The sequence below is a fragment of the Mugil cephalus genome, chromosome 16 (genome assembly GCF_022458985.1).
Source record: "Mugil cephalus isolate CIBA_MC_2020 chromosome 16, CIBA_Mcephalus_1.1, whole genome shotgun sequence".
NCBI lineage: Eukaryota > Metazoa > Chordata > Actinopteri > Mugiliformes > Mugilidae > Mugil > Mugil cephalus.
In genome coordinates, this window is record NC_061785.1 from 1,415,595 (window position 1) to 1,431,645 (window position 16,051).

General features: G+C 39.8%; 1 pseudogene; it reads right to left on the reverse strand.

Moving 5' to 3' along the window:
- Nucleotides 1-595: 595 nt before the first annotated feature.
- LOC125022384 overlaps nucleotides 596-16,051 on the reverse strand; it is a 50,771-nt pseudogene continuing 35,315 nt past the window's right edge.

The following is a 16,051-nucleotide window of genomic DNA, read 5'->3' on the forward strand; positions in this document are numbered from 1 at the left end:
GGCGTCATGTTGATGGAGGAAAGGTTGGAGTTTAAATCTGTGGCTGTGACAGATGTTTGATGTTTGTTCTCATCACATTTCACTTTAAATCTCCTCTGTCTCTGTTTGTTTCTCCACATCCACTCCTTTGTTTGGGAGAAGAGAAGATGTGATTTCTATGTCTCATGTGCAGCAAACAGTGATGTGTTAAATTATTTAAGAGCTTTAAGTTTGAACAGTTTTAATGTTTTGTAAGGAGATTAAAGTTGATTCAGTAAAGTTTTAATAAGTGAGATGATGATGATGAAGTCCTGTTGATCCTTTTATATCTGATTATTTATTGGTTTAGACTGAACTGAGTTTCATTAAGATTAATGATCAAAAACCAAAGGTTGATTAATAACGATGATGAACATTGATTGATATAAAGGTGGAGTAGAGACCAGAGTTCATTAATGTCTCATGTCCATTCAGACACAGGAGACACAGCACACAGTAAAACACAGCTTAACAAATAATATTCACTTCCATCAGTCCAGGATTATCCAGATACACGTTAGCATCAAAATCCACATGTTAGGAGATTATTTCACTACTTCTAAGATAAAACATATTTTTGACATGAAATCACAGTCAGTGATTCATCTGTGAACCAAAGAGAATCCACCATCAACATTTAAAGCAGAGTTGAAGCTGCTGTCACTTTAAAGACTCTCCTTCCTTCCTACAGAGAACACAGAGACACTGAGGAACCAGGAGACCAGACTCTAAATCCAGGAGAGAGAGGTTGAGTGAATGTGGTGTTGAAGGTGTGGAGGTGGATCAGTTTGTTAGAGGAGACTCTGTAGAAGGACAGAGTTCCAGCAGGACAGTCCACATACACTGAGACTCTGTTAGAGACAGAGGACGAGGAGATGGATGTTTCTCTGTTATTGTGCCAGACAGAGTAACCATCATAATCAGAGCATCTCAGACTCCAGGACTGATCATTTAATCCAAACACACAGTCCTTCATGTCTCCTCTCCTTCTGATTCCTTTGTAACTCACTGATATATAAACGTTTCCTCTCCACTCAACCTCCCAGTAACATCGACCAGTCACAACATTTCTACACAGCAGCTGATTCCAGATAAATCTGTCTGGATGATCAGGATATGGCTGCTCCTCCTTCACACATGTCACCTTCCTGTTGTTGTCAGATAGTTTGATGAATCTACCGACTGAGTTTGTGTCGACTTCAAGTTCACAGAAATCTGATGGAGAGAAAAAGACACAACACAGCTGCAGTTTATCATGTGACACATCTAATGGATTTATTCTTTCTTTACTCACTGATCTGTTGTTCATTCATAGAAAGTTTAATGGTGATACTTTAGATCAGGATTCTCTTGTCAGTGATGATTAAATGAATAAATACCACAACTATCAGCTTTGATTTTAAACTGACAGTTTGTCATCATTAGTCAAACTTACACTTCCTCACATCAGGTTTTAACCACTGCTCTCCACCATGGTCCATCCTGGAGGAACAAACACACAAACAATGATTTTATATCCAACACGAGACCTAACTGATGTTCAACATGAAGCAAGCAAGAAAGAAAGAAAGAAAGAAAGAAAGAAAGAAAGAAAGAAAGAAAGATTATTCATTTGATGTTGTAGAAACATTCAGTGCGTTTACATGCACGTGAAAAAAAACGACTTATTGCCTTAATCGGACTCTAACAGGAGAACTTAAGTGCATGTAAACACGTTACTCTGGTTAAAATCAGAGTTCACTTTATCTGACTGAGACGCCCAGATAATGAGATTAAATCAGAGTTTTCAATCATATAATGCGTGTGTTCATGCTCCACAACCACCGCGCTGGTGTATGACCCTGGAAAAAAAACGTCCAAGAAAGAGGAAGAAGAAGAAGAGAAACGGAGCCGCTAGATCAGGCATGTCAAACTCAGTTTGGCTCTGGGGCCGGATCAGCAAAAGAATGTCAACTCCAAATATTTAGCTTTGTTTTTCAGTACTATGCTTTATCATTCAGCCTACATTTGTAGCCTACCCTACATATTATAATCACGGATGACAAGGGATCTTTTCTAAGCACAACACATTTATTCAAAAACAATGGAAAAAAATGATTTTTCATGTTTGGCCGTGAATGTGTTAACTGGTTTATTTTTTAAAAGTTGAGTGAATGCAGTTTTACACCTGAACCAACTCACCACACTAAACAAATTCAAGTGGGGGCTATAAAAAATATATTTTTCGCCTTAATTGTCATATTGCTCTGAAATAAATGAAAAAGAAATACAAAATAAAATAAAATAAAAAAAGTTATAGCAGTGCATGGGCAATAGGATCAGACTACATCAGATCAAACTACTAGGCTGGGCCTACTGAGGCTGAGAATATACTGCACAATATTAATTGTCTTTAATATGACATTACTTGTCTTTTATGAGAGTGGGCGCCGAATATTAAACTCTTTGAACACTGCAACCTGCTGATTACATACCAAGCACACTGGTTTTGCATTCACTTCTGTGAATAAATACTTCTCGGCCCATTTCTCCTGGAAAACTCTGCACTCTGTGTCCACTCTTCTTTTTTTTGACAGTGCCATTTTGGGAAGGGTGTGTTGACCGATAACTTGTTTAGTAGGTGAATGGTGAAGCAAGATTGCCGGTTTATTTTTACTTGGACACATCACGTTGCGAATGTTTATTTCCTGTGACTAACTCGTGTCAGTGCCGCATGCTTGACGTGAGCGCTTTTACACATTTACTGCCCTCTAGCGGCCGGAGGGAGCATTTGGTTTGTATTTATTTTAAAAAATCACAACTTTTAATAGAAATTAGCTAGAGACTTGCTTCTTTTTTTGACATACTCAGAAATTTAATCCGGCTCATTTAATCCGGGTCATTTATGTTTGACATGCCTGCGCTAGAAGAACCGTCTGAGGGATAGTGTGTAAACTGGGACAAGGACTGTAGTCAGAAAGTGGAATTTTCAGCATAGCTTGATTAAGCTTGCATGTAAACGCACTGATTGGTCCAATGATGGAGGAATATTGAATTCAATGAATCACTGAGGTGACAGAAGATTAATCTAAACTTGATATCTGTTTATAGTTTTACATCAATCCATCAGTAGACAGTTTTTGTATATTTCACTATAAACTAAAGTGTAAACCTGTTAATGGAGGAGGGTTCATCCCTGAGGACTCAGTAGCTCCACAGAAAGAAGACAATGGACAAACCTACACTGTGTGAGCTCCTGTTGTGTGTCCATACCTGAGAGTGTCCAGTCTCCAGAGTGGATCCTTCAGTCCAGCAGACAGCAGCTTCACTCCCTTGTCTCCTGGATGGTTGTAGCTCAGGTCCAGCTCTCTCAGATGGGAGGGGTTGGAGCTCAGAGCTGAGGCCAGAGAAGAACATCCTTCCTCCGTGATCAGACAAAATGACAGATGGAGATAGAAACATATCAGAAACTCAAGAAGAAGAAGGAAAATCCTCCACATGTTGAACTTGTACCAACATGAACCTAAATCAGGATTTAATGATCAACAAGCAGCTGTATCCTGACCTGAGAGTTTCCAGTTTACAGTGAGGATCTCCAGTCCAGCAGACAGCAGCTTCACTCCTGAATCCTGCAGGTTGTTGTTACTCAGGTCCAGCTCTCTCAGACTGGAGGACTGGGAGCTGAGAACTGAGGACAGACCTTCACAGCTTCTCTCTGAGAGGTCACAACTGCTCAGCCTGAAACATTCAAGGTTCATATGTTAGAATAGAGAGACTGATAGATACTTTGTTAATCTCAATGAGAAATCACAACAGAATATTGATCTTAACATTAAATGTGTCTCATGTCAACATTCCTTTTTCAGAGTTATCATCTACAACCAGTAAAACATTTCCAGAGATTTACAAAATTAATTCTGACAAAATCTCTGTGATGTTAAAAAGGATAAAAATTGTCTGTTCACCTGAAATTATTTGATTCTATTGTATTAAAACTAACCCGTTCTCATTCCCAAGGCGTAATATAGCGACGATTTGTCACGCTCGAGACGTCTGATACTGATGTAAAAGGTTCCCTTCCACGTCTGTATGAGACGCTCTGGGTTCTCAGTTGTTCTCTCTGCGTTAAGAGACACTTAGAGCAGAGGCTCCAGCCTCCATTCACTACAATAAATATGATGCTACGAGCTTCAATCTGATTGGAGAATCGAGGACACTCTGCCCGGAAGTGTTTTTCTCACTATTTTAAGCATTTCTTTTAATGAGATCGTCAACATTTCTCAACACAAACACATCCGAGTATCACTGCCAATTCAACAGTAAAGTAGCTTCATGTTGTAGCCATCACTTTTAATTTTTCCTCTTTGGATTCTGAGAAATAAACTTTTATTCGTGTTTTGGATAGTGGGAAACACTACACTACCCACACTACCCACAATCCTCGACCACCGACGATTTCTCACACCTCTGGACGTCTGATACTGACGCAAAAGGTACAGTTCCACCTCTGTATGAAACGCTCTGCAATCACATAGTGTTTTCCAGACTGATTCAGGGTCTGAAAGGGAACAGATTTAACGTACATAATGCTTTGTTAAAAATGGCCACTGTGTCCTTCAGCATACTTGCTAAATAGAGTATAGTAACGACTACACGTGGCTACTGCAGCATTAGCTATTTAATCCACCAATGATGGATTAAATCTATTACAAACATTAAAGGAGTTGTATGTTGCTAAATAGTCAAATAGCCAAACAGACCCACCATTGTTATTATCAGTGTTATATCATGTGGATTGATTTCGTTATGTGTTTGTTTGTGTCACTGAGTTCTGTCAAAATGTTTTTCCTCTTTAATTTGAATAATGAGTGATTCAGAGGATCTTGAGTTGGAGGAAAAGCTTCAGGGGCCGATGAACTTCTTCAGCATATGGAGGTAACATTATTATTTTTAAAAGAGGGGAAACAGTTGTTACAGAGGGAACACTCTTGTCTAATTTATTGTGGGGAGTCAATGTGTGCATATATATATATATATATATGCGTGTGTGGGTGTGTGTGTATGTATATATAGATAGATAGATAGATAGATAGATAGATAGATAGATAGATATGACTGTGTATACATACAATTTCTGTGAAATTAACTTCAGATGTTTAATAATCTTTGCTTTAATCATGGACTGTATTTTAAGTGTTGCATTTTTTCTTGTTAATTGTGTAGAATGAGACACAGGGTGAACCTCAGAAAAGACCAGTGGCCGTAACAAGAACCACAGCGTGGCATCCATCAGGGATGAAGCCATTATCATGGTTTGTACAGATTTCTATATGACATTAAACTGTTAAACTGGAAATATTTGAAGGTTCTGTGGTTCACATGAAAAATCTAAGTGATCCTCATGTATTTCTGTGCATAACGAAAATGCCAACCTCACTACAACAGTGTGAAGTTAATTCAACAAATGGACTGTATCCATACTACTATAACATAAAATGTATACTGTAACTATATTTTATAACCAACTATAAATGCATGGACAGCACCACAGGCTGATCATTCATAGAATCACAAAGTTTTGTCTATATTTTGAATATATTCAGAAATTGTCATTTTTGATGCTCCAGTTTCTAGTTATCTACCATTGTTTGTATGGGTGCATATTTTGGTTGTGCATCTGTTTGATCAAATAAAATAAGTGTGAAAAAGGAAAGCATGTCACCTTCATTGCCTTCATGACCCTGAGCCAGTGGCTAAGAGACATTTTGTCTTTCTGCTGTGGTCTCAATGGAGATAAAATGGCACTCGATTTGACAGTTGTCATGCCATTGGAAGGGCGTAATCCTGATACAGTTATTCCTTATATTCTTGATCATCAAGATAATCCTTTAAGACAGGGGGAGGGGTTAAAGAGTTTTTTAATGATCATATTATTTAAATGGTTAATGGTAAATATGACCTGTGATTGGTTTATGGGGCAAATTAGCTGTGAAATGGTCCTAATTTATAAGTATGACTATGTATAAGACAGAATTTAATATCCTGAATAAATTTGATCACTAAATATCCCCTAAGATATGTTTGATTTCATCCAGCTTGGCCCAGAAAGACGTCTTTGGACGTTCACCTGAGACGGTCATGGCTGAGAGCCAGATGAAAATTAAACTTTGTCGTAGGACAACAGTGATGACATTGTTTCAAAGGCCTTGACCTGGGGAGTAACATATGTCAGTATGAGAGTTGTGGGCGGGTCCTGCTCCTCAGGTGTGCCCTTTGAACCTTGTACCTGAGACACATTTGAAGACTTACTGTTCAACAACAAAACATGCTACAGACACAGGGTCAACGGTTTTGGCAAATTATTGACCTCTACTATGATACCTGAGGGCAGACTAATAGGTGGCTCTATTGACTAGTGTTGAAACCTTGAAAAATCCTGATTTCACCCTCTTACCAATGACAAAGATGAAATCTGATCATATTGTTGTGCTCCCCAGGCCCCAAAGCCCATGAAAAGTTTGGTAAGATCACAGTCACAACTTTACATAATAGAGAGAATACATCAGAACTACAAATATCTATGTTGTGTATTGTGACTTGGAAAAAAATGTAGTTCCTGAATTCTTCTTCAGGGTTAGTGCTATTTTTGGCATGTTTTTATAATTTTTACGTGGCAGCTTTATCCCGCCGAAAAAGGGTGTGTTCAATGACATACCGTGTTCAGCAATGTTTCAAATGGATCTTGCTCCTCAGAGACTCTCTATCTTCAGACCCACAACCATCCTGTAGTTATGTTGCTATGTTGCAACGTTTCAAATGGATCTTACTTCTCAGAATCGAAGGAGAAAAAAATTCAAAGTGAGAGCCATAACATGAGGCTATTTTATTGTTGAATTATCAGGGATATTTTGATGTGTTTAAGTTGAGAAATGTTGACGATCTCAGTAGAATAAATCCTAAAAATCGCCGCGTCATATTTCTCCGCAAAGGGGTTATTATTGTAGTGAATGGAGGACTGAAGCATCTGCTCTAAGCGTCTCTTAACGCTGAGAGCGGGTTTACATTGAAGTCAATCGAGAATCCAGAGCATCTCATACAGACGTGGAATGGTACCTTTTACGTCAGTATCAGACGTCTAGGGGCCTGACAAATCGTCGGTATATTGCGCCTTGGGAATGAGAACGGGTCGATTAAAACATTGTTCTGATTCACAAGTGAAGAATGTGAGAACTTCACTTCAACAATGAAACCCAGATAAATGATCCATGAGGCCAGAGGAAACAGATCAGTTGGTCAAACTCCAAGCGTGACTTGAATGAATAAAGTCTTGGATAATTTGTAGTTTTCTACTTGTAAACTCAGACAAACCAAAGTTATTGTGTTAAGTCCTCAACCCTCAGAGACTGTCTATCTTCAGGTGACCCACAACCATCCTGTAGTTATGTTTCTATAGGTCTAGGCTGCTGGGGGACTTCCCATGATGCACCAGGGCCATATCCCTCTCACATCTTCTTCATGTTTCGACCTGTGGAGCTCCATACAACTCATCTATGGTCCTGGTCTCATCAACCTGCCCAGTCTTCATGACCTGCAGTTATCCACTCCTACCTGAATGCTTCATCCACCAACCTGCCTATGATTCTATTATTCAAACATTATAGCAGCTAATTCACCTGTGATGGAACAACTGTCACTAAGAGTTGAATGTCCCTATGCTGCTGTTTATCCTCATAAGAGAAACTTTATGAGGTCACTGTCTACCCAACAAATGTTTCTACACTAATTATTTTCAATGGTTCCTCTATTGGCAGCTCCACTTTATTCAATATTATACAACAAGTAGTTCCGACCAAGCAATCTGATTGGTCAATGAGACATTTAGGACGTGCTCAAATCAGTGTTACAGCGCGGCTGACTCATCACTAAAAATATCACTCCGCCATCTCCACATTGTCACGTCCTGAAAATCTATAACATGTAAATAAATAGGAATAAGTCCACTGGAAGTCAACTTCAATGAAGTCATACATCTGAGTTTACAACTTCAGCTTTCTTTAATAAATCTTCTGTTAGACCGCCTTGTTAATCCAGGTGTAACTCATTTGTTCCTCACGTCTGAGATCAAACAGTTCAGTGAGCACAGAGAAAATATTTCTACAGGCTAAAGGTGGACTAATATGGACTGAAGAGGAATATTCCCTGAGATAGAAACATGATGTTCATGTTGGATATTATTCCATGGATCTTTGTCCAATACATTTTGACTTTTGGACTTTACAACTCTGTGGAGTTACTGGAAAATGTTGGGATCATCAGCTGTTCCAGTGAGTCCCTGATATGGCGCAGGCTTCAAAATAAATGTGAAACTAGGAGGCCAGTCTGTCTATGAAAACACAGATTTTACAGCAGACATGTTAGTCACTACAAGACTAAACTAACCAAGCAGTTTAGTGTTTATATGTGCGCTGTTTATTCAGTTTGGGCAACTCCACCATCTCCATAAACTTTGACGGGACTAGAAAGTTTCTCCGTTGCTAGGTCGTTACTAAGGCTCGGGCTACTTGCTGGAGTAGTAAACTGTTCCATTAAACATAGGAGTCTACTGCTGTGCCTCATTGTTTCCAGGTATTAGTCAGGCCCCATTTATTTCCCTTTAAACAGGAACAACACTCGCAAAAAACTTTAAAACTTGACACAAAATGTCGATCAGCATGAATATATATTTAATTATACACTTTATTTTGTTGGTAATTGTTGTATAATCGTGCAAGCGCCTCGGTCCTGAACGCATCACCGTCATCCTCAAATGACGTTTAAGCACACGCTTGAACAACATTGCTTAAACAACATCTCATGTAACATCCATCACATATATCTTGTTCTCTTGTTGGTATCATGTTGATGCTTCATCAGATGTTTGTATTATCTTGTTCCTTCTCTCAGTCTTTAGACAATTTTTGATGCAACATGAATGTGAACATATGAATTACAAGGTTCATACCAACCTGAGAGTGTCCAGTCTCCAGAGTGGATCCTCCAGTCCAGCAGACAGCAGCTTCACTCCCTTGTCTCCTGGATGGTTGTAGCTCAGGTCCAGCTCTCTCAGATGGGAGGGGTTGGAGCTCAGAGCTGAGGCCAGAAGAACATCCTTCCTCTGTGATCAGACAACCTGACAGACTGGAGATAGAAACATATCAGAAATCAAGAAGAAGAAGGAAAATCCTCCACATGTTGAACCTGTGCACCAAACATGAACCTAAATCAGGATTTAACTGATCAACAAGCAGCTGTATCCTGACCTGAGAGTTTCCAGTTTACAGTGAGGACTCTCCAGTCCAGAAGACAGCAGCTTCACTCCTGAATCCTGCAGGTTGTTGTTACTCAGGTCCAGCTCTCTCAGACTGGAGGACTGGGAGCTGAGAACTGAGGACAGAGCTTCACAGCTTCTCTCTGAGAGGTCACAACTGCTTAGCCTGAAGAAGAATCAACATCAAATGTTTTATTTGTCATTTTCTAAATGAATCATGTTTCAAATAGTTCCTAAATCCACCTACAGAGCTTTGTTGGAGGCTTTGGGCCACTGGCAGCAGCCTCAGAAGAGCCTCCTCTGAAGCAGAGTATTTCTTCAGGTCAAACTCATCCAGATCTTCTCCTGATGACAGTAAGATGAAGACCAGAGCTGACCACTGAGCAGGAGACAGTTTATCTGTGGAGAGACTTCCTGATCTCAGGGACTGTTGGATCTCCTCCACTAGAGAACCATCATTCAGTTCATTCAGACAGTGGAACAGATTGATGCTTCTCTCTGCAGACACATTCTCACTGATCTTCTTCTTGATGTACTGGACTGTTTCCTGATTGGTCTGTGAGGTACTTCCTGTCTGTGTCAGCAGGCCTCGTAGGAGAGTCTGATTGGTCTGCAGTGAAAGACCGAGGAGGAAGCGGAGGAACAAGTCCAGGTGTCCATTTGGACTCTGTAAGGCCTTATCCACAGCACTCTGATGTAGACGTGGTAGTTTAGGTTTGCTTCTAAAGACTTTAGACTTCAGAGATGTAGTTTGTTGTTCTTCCATCAGGTTGACACCAGAGTTGATGAAGGTCAGATGGACATGAAGAGCAGCCAGAAACTCCTGAACGCTCAGATGGACGAAGCAGAACACCTTGTCCTGGTACAGGCCTCTCTCCTCTTTAAAGATCTGTGTGAACACTCCTGAGTACACTGAGGCTGCTCTGATATCGATGCCACACTCTGTCAGGTCTGATTCATAGAAGATCAGGTTTCCTTTCTGCAGCTGATCAAAAGCCAGTTTTCCCAGAGTCTCAATCATCTTCCTGCTCTCTGGACTCCAGTGTGGATCTGTCTCAGCTCCTCCATCATACTTGACCTTCCTCACTTTGGCCTGAACCACCAGGAAGTGGATGTACATCTCAGTCAGGGTCTTGGGGCTGCTCCCCTCCCTCTGGTTTTCAACACATCCTCCAGAACTGTAGCAGTGATCCAGCAGAAGACTGGGATGTGACACATGATTTTGGAGGCTTCGTGATGTCTTGATGTGGGAGATGATGTGCTGGCCTGCTCCTCATCTCTGAACCTCTTCCTGAAGTACTCCTCCTTCTGGGGGTCAGTGAACCCTTGACCTCTGTCACCATGTCAACACACTCAGGAGGGATCTGATTGGCTGCTGCAGGTCGTGTGGTTATCCAGAGGCGAGCGAGGGAAGCAGTTTCCCCTGATGAGGTTTGTCAGCAGCACATCCACTGAGGTGGACTCTGTAACATCAGTCAGGATCTCAGTCTTGTGGAAGTCCAGAGGAAGTCGACACTCATCCAGACCGTCAAAGATGAACACAACCTGGAGGTTTTCAAAGCTGCAGATTCCTGCTTCTTTGGTTTCATGAAGAAGTGAGGAAAAATTTCCCAACCAAGCTGAACTTCTCTTTTTCACCACTTTTGCCCTCTAAAAGGGTAAATGGAAATATGAAAGGATGTCCGGGTTTTGGCTTTGTCTTCACCCCAGTCCAAGTGAACTTTGTTTTTAAAGATTTTTCCCCCAATTGCCACCCACTCCTTTTGTCATCACTCTTCTGATTTGGTCCATGTTTTCCCGGTTTGAGGTTTTAAAAAGAGGTTTTCTTGTCTGAGCTTTTTTTCTGGTCTGTGGGGTTTCCGGGATGCTTTTTTAAATTCTGTTTGACCTCTTTGTTTCTTCTTTGGACCCTTTTGCAGTCCCCCCTCTGTGATTTTAAAGCTCTGGGGTAGATCTATTCAGAAGGGGGGGTTTTCCCCGTTTTTAGCAACCCCTCAAACACACACGGAATTTCCCCTTTTCAGACTGGGATTTAACTTTACGTCCACCTCTGCACCCACCTTTTCCCTGAACAAACAAGAAACGAAATTTAAAACAGTGAATTTCATTCTTTTTTAAAAAACATTTACATGTGACTTTTTTCGGGCCCCAGTAGAATTCAAAGATCGATTCGATGTTTGACCCATATTAACTTCAAAGTGTAAAAAACCCAAGTTTTGTTCCATTTTTTCCTCCATCTCCTTTTTCCCAAACCAAATTTAAAGTTTGTTAAATCCTCTTAGCTTGCAAACAGTCCCGGGCCCTCCTGTTTTCTTTCTCCTCAGGAATTTTCACTGCCCATCTTCGGGAATAAATCTCGGGCGCCCCCTCCTCTGCTCTTCACCCCTCACCCCCCAAACCCCTCCTCATCCTCCCTTTCTGTCTTTTGGAGCATTCTGGGAAATTGGACTCAAAACCCTTTCTGGTTTCCTTCTTCAGCTCCTTCTTCATAAAACTGACCATGTTCCCCTTTCCAGCAGCGGGAACAGAATAAATCCCAGTCACTTGATGTAAAAGGCCCTGTTTTGGTTGGTCAGCATGCAACATGAAGACTTTCCCAAGCAGAATTGGATTTTTGTGTTTTGTTGAGGTTACCCATTTACCCAGCGGGTAATTAAAACTTTTTCCTCCCCCATAAATATGGAGTCCAGGTCTTTGTGATGTGTGCTCAACTGTTGGGGGGAAAACCCCACTGAATCTGCTGTTTGAAGTCTGTGGAGAAAAACTTTCATTCAAATCACTTCTTTAACATAATACTTTGGTGATGATCATCTTTTTTAATTGTTTGCCACAAACACAAGATGAGAACAAAAAAAACCCCCCTTTCTGATGACTGAATGGGGTTTTTTTAAACGAGGAAACAAAAAATACAGATAAACTCGGACAAAAACCATACGGGACAAATCAACACAACTGAATAATGATGAATAGATCTTTTTGTTCTTTCTGACCCTGGTTTCACTGACTTTGCCCATTTTTGAAGTAAAATATGTTTATCCATAGCCCAAGTCACTTTCTTTGGACACGTTTTTTGTTCCGGGGGATCTGATCTTTGCTTTTTGGAAAAAAAATTTCCTTTTAAAACAAAAACCTAAATTTAACATTCTGAGTAAATTCTTTCTGGTTTCCCTTCAGTTTTAATTTTTAAAATTTTTTGATGTAAAACCCCTTTTTTTGGGTTCAGTAAATTGCTTTTGGGTCTAAACCCTGGATCATCGGGGCGGTGTCCTTTTTTTGAAGGTAACGGGTTTTACTCTTAGCCCCGGTTCACTCTTCGGACACACAGCTGGTTCGGGAGAATCATGTTTCTGTTGAAGGACCCTCCTCCAAATACAGGATATAACTTGTAAATACAATTTTTAATTTTTAAAATTTCAAATAACAGGAAAAGTTTCAGGAAACAAAGGGAAATTTTCCAGCCTAGATACTGTTCCAGTGTCTGCGGGAGGACCAGGTTTTGGTTTGAGGGATTAGTTTCCAGTAGGGAAGCCCTACTCCGGGGTTTCTTTCCAGAAAGAAGACAGACTTTTAAAAAGGGAAACCCAAGTCCCCCTTTTTTCGAATGTGTCCTGTTTTGCCCTTTCCGTCAAAATACCACATCCTTCAGATACAATGAGGCTTTCTCCACATCAAAACCGGGCTGGGGGCCCATGGGGGGTCTCCAGGGGTAAACCCACTGGGGTCAGTCTCTACATGGGGAAGGGGAAAAGCAGAGCATTGAGCTCCTAAAGGGAGAAAAAACACCTGCTTCAGATATGTGGATGACACCGGGGCCCAAAACCCCAAGAGCCAAAAACTAGAAGCCTTCACAGAACAAATGTGTTAAAACAGGGGGGGGATGAAGAAAACACCATCTGATGGATGAATGTTTTTTTTAATTCTCCTGCTGCTAGAATGTGTTCAATATTTTGATAAAGGGCATCATTTTTGATTTTTTCCCCCTGGTTTTCAGCAGACTGTGTCCATGTTTGGGAGTCAACAGGTGGGGGCCTTAGCCCGCTCAGTCCCCCCATGGACACAGCTGGATACAGGAGAGCCCTTTGGTTTTCCCTTTTAAAACAAAAAGGGACCCCAAAAATTTTAACAAGCTGACATGTTCCTTAGAAACAGCTCTAAACCGTCATCAATGCAAACTTATAAAGGCTCTCTAAGAGACAACAATAAACCCTGGAAAGGGAAAAAAGAATCATTTCGTCAGTCAAAACCCTTTCAAAGTGATGCTGTGGGGCTGCTTCCAGCATCATGCATGGGAGACTGGTCAAAGGGGAAAGGGAAGGTTAAAAATTTCACCCAAAATTTCAGAATGCCCTTTGAAGAAAAACCGGGGACTGGGACCAAAATGGTTACCTCCCCCAGCTCCACAATGACACCAAAAAAAGAGACAAGCCCAACACGGAGTGTCTTCACACTCGGGCCCTGACCCCTTCGACATCAGTACCCAAACTGGAAGGGGACCATTAAAACCCAAAGGTTTAAGATAAAAACCACAACACTTAAAGTTTTTCAGATAGGAAGGCCTCTAAATACTTTTCTACTATTTATTTTTTAAAATTTGGTTGGAATTTTGGAAAACTGTACACCCAAAGACATTTTTACCTTAAATAAAAACTAATGAATTCAGAATTTAAAAATTAAAATTTAATTGGGGTTTCTTTCGGGGAATTTTTTCCAGTGACCCCCAGATCTTTTTTACAATCAAAATGTTTTTGAACTTTAAAACCTTTAAATTGTTTTTAACAGGGTAAAAAATAAAACATTTAAAACCCAATTTAAAATGAAATGAATATGAAAAAAAAGGGTTTAATGACTCTGATATTTATCTTTTTCAACTCCAAGTGTTTGTTTTTGATTTGACCAAACTCTAAAATGAGGGGAAGTTTTCTTGGGACAATTTTTTTATTTTGTTCAATGGGGAACCCCAGATCATTGGGGTTTTCCACGGGCCTAAACCCAGAAAGTTTTTTATTGGGGTTTAATAGGGGTGACAACTAATAGGCGGGGTTTTTTACCTTAATTTTCTCTTTTTGTTTTGATGTTCATGTGCCCTTCCCTGGATGGGTAGCAGCGTTGATGAGAACACGGTGACTCAGACACAACTAAACTCCTGAATCATAATTTTTTAAAAGGTTGTTTAAGAATTTTTAAACTTGTAAACTGTTCTCCCGGGTTTACAGAAATTTAAAAGGGAAAATCTGGAATAAAACCTGTTTGTATCTGATAATAAATTTGGAAAACAGCCCTCAGGAAACATTTTTAAGGTAAAGTACAACACAACATTCAAGTGAACCAGTTAAACATTTCCAGGTTTCTAAACCCCAGGTCGACTTCCAAAAACTTTTTCCCAAAAAATTGTTGAAAAAGAAGCCCGCTCGTTGTCCCTCATTGTTTTTTAAAAAATCATCAGAGTGACTTTGAAAACCAGTTTTGACCTGTAGCAGAGACACAGGGAGTTCATCAGCTTCCCGTTCTTTTTGTTAAATTTTGTTTTAAATTTTAAAGTCCCATCTGATCAAAAAACCACCTGGGTGTATTCTTGTCCCGGGTGCTTTTAAACCGGGGGATCAGGGGGGTATTAGTGTGTCCTTTGTACTTTCCCGGTATCCCCGAATGCATTTTCCCTCAGGACGATTTTTTACCCTTTTCTAATTTTGAACGTTGTGTATTTTTGTTTGGGTCCGCCCCCAGTCAGAGTCAGGGGGAGACTGTTTCCCCCCGGTTCCTTCCTCTTTTCCGGCCCCAGCTGATTGGATTTATTCATGTGTTGGAGGCGTGGCTTTTATAAAGGCCCGAAAGATAAAGATCTGGCTCACCCCTCAGGTTCCCCCCTGTTTCACCAGTTTTAAAATCTTTGAAAAAAAAAAAAAAGGGTTTATGGGGTTTATGTCCCGGTTGAGTTCACCTAACCCAATTAAAAAGAAAGTAAAACCCGTTTTCCAGAAGTAAGGTGGGGGGTGGGGCTTAGATTGGGGGCATTCAGGACAAAGTTGGAAAAAATAAAATCTGTGTTGTCAAACTCAAAAAAATGATGCTTTTCCTTTAAAAATAATAATTTAAAAAAAAACGCTGCTGCACTTTTTTAATGTTCCCGCAAATGGGACAAATAAAACCCCCCGTTATTTTTATCGTCCCCAAATTAAAACCCGTAATATAACAAAATGCTATCCGAAGTCTGAACATTTCTGAGTTGAATAAAGATGGATGGAGAGTAAAAATTTTTTTCATGAAGCTAGAAAAAAATGAAAATAGTTAAAATAATAATAGTAATTATATTAAAAAGTTAGGATTAAAATTTTCCATTTTAGAGTTGGAATATATCTTTCATTTGTTTTTGTATAAAATTTAAAAAAGAATTAAATGGTTTTAAAATTTCCCCAATTTAATAATTCCTCAAATTAATTAGGTTGAACTACTTTTTATTTCTTTGGGTTTCATGTCAGACTTCTATAGAAGGTTTATAAGAACACAGAGGAGGCTGAATTATTTATAATTTTGTTTATTTAGGGGCTCAGACAAAGGTCCAAAACCAAACATCTTCCCAAAATTTCACATATTATCACCTTTGGGTTTTTATGTTCCCAGCATTCAAAGATCAAAAAATGGGAATTTTCAACCTTTTTTGGAAATTTTTTATATATTTTCAGGGAAAAAAACTGAAAACCCGTATTATCCCAAATACTACTTCTTCGTTTTTAAGGGCCAAATTTTATG